The sequence below is a fragment of the Theropithecus gelada genome, chromosome 2 (genome assembly GCF_003255815.1).
Source record: "Theropithecus gelada isolate Dixy chromosome 2, Tgel_1.0, whole genome shotgun sequence".
Classification (NCBI taxonomy): domain Eukaryota; kingdom Metazoa; phylum Chordata; class Mammalia; order Primates; family Cercopithecidae; genus Theropithecus; species Theropithecus gelada.
The window spans coordinates 150,974,156-150,975,800 of record NC_037669.1 but is presented as its reverse complement, the minus strand read 5'-3'; the positions used below and the strand labels follow the sequence as shown (position 1 = coordinate 150,975,800).

Here is a 1,645-nt window from a genome sequence, read left to right as displayed (position 1 = left end):
AAAAGAGTCTTGGCATCATGGTAGGGGTGTGAGACTGACAGAATCTCTGAGAGGACAGTCGCTTCCAGAGCACTTCAGAAGCCAGTGATTTCTCAGTCCTCCGCTTTCCTCCCCTTCTGCATCTGTGGTCTTGAGTGTGATCACCTAGAAAAAGAGCTTTGGAACCATACAGACTGAGCTCAAATACAGTTCTCTACCACTTCGCAGGTGTGGAGCCTCAGGCAAGGTACCTAGGCTCCTACAATCCCTAAACCAGGGATGATGACTCCCACAGAGTGCATGTGAAGCTCCAGACACATGGACCATCTCCACCTGGCACAAGTCATTATTTCTCACAAATGACTCTCTCCATTGCTCTGAGACACCAAAACCAGTTAGAACCAGAATGACAGCCCTGCCCACATTTTTTTTTTTAATGTGAAAGATGAAAGGCCCGCATTTCTTGTTCTGATAACTTCCTGCCACGCGAAGTCTCCTCAAGGACGGTCTTTCACTGCGTGCAGCTTCACAATCACCTCCTCAAGCAGAAGACTGAACCATGACTCCTTTTTAGAAGCTCTCCGGGTAGGGAGGACATATCCACATGCAGGACAGAACCTTGCTTCTCAAATTCAAGAAAAAACAGTAACTAATCTAGCAATTCTTCCATGATTCAGCCTGTCAGGGCTGTAAAGAATCCTTTTCCATCCCTATCACACGTCTGCACGAAGGGGGAGGGAGAGGTGGCAGGGTGCCAGTACACCGGCAGGCACTTCCGGCAATGCCCGGGCTCCGCTCCCTTTCTGCTGGTAGTGGTAGGCGTCATTTCTGGCAGCTGCTGCAGCTTGATGCAGGGGAGGAAGGTGCCACCCACCAATCACCTCTTCCTGATGCTGTATTTTTGACGTTCATGGAAGAGGTCTGTCTCAGAGCTCCCTAAGCTGACAATCTTTGGGCAGCCATCTCTATCCTTCTCCTGGCTGGTGCACTCCTTACAATAATAGGCATCAGAGACTCCCACGGCCTCCACAGATCTCACAGTGCCCCTGGTAAGAGCCATTGTTACACTCATCACATAAGCATACCAGGGTGCAGGGACACACACAGCGGTCACAAATCACATGCTTGCTGTCACAGTTTTCACACAATCTTCCGATGGCAACACCAGCCTGCTTGCAGCAAAAGATAAATCCAGATAACGTTCAGCTGTAGCTCCCATCCACAATGCCCTGCCCACGCTGCCCTGCCCACTTTTTAAAGCCAAGAAGCCCGCCTGGAGGCATCAAATCATGCTTTATGCATAGGTTGGAGCTACAACGCCTTAGCCACACGCACCTCCCTTAGGGGAACTCAAATTTACTGAGTCCTGCCTTCGTGCCCAACACTGTATTTGGAACCTTATAAAACATCTCCACTATTCCCCCAAAAGGGCTCATCCTTTCCCCTTGTTTCTTCATTATCTATGTCTAATTTCCATCCTTCCTGCTTTAGTTGGACTTGCTGTTCATTTGAGAGGAAGCTGCTGACCACAGAGTTCAGCAAAAGAATGGGAGTCTGGAGTCTGGAGGCTCAAAGTGTGGCCCCTGGAGAAGGTGAACGAGAAGTAGCCCTGGATATGGTGTAGACCCCCACAAACCAGAGATCCTGCCCTCAGTGCCTCAGCTTT

General features: G+C 49.8%; 1 pseudogene; it reads right to left on the bottom strand.

Annotated features, from left to right (window-relative positions):
* Positions 1-856: 856 nt before the first annotated feature.
* LOC112618342 lies at positions 857-1,160 on the bottom strand (annotated as a pseudogene).
* Between the last annotated feature and the right edge of the window lie 485 nt (positions 1,161-1,645).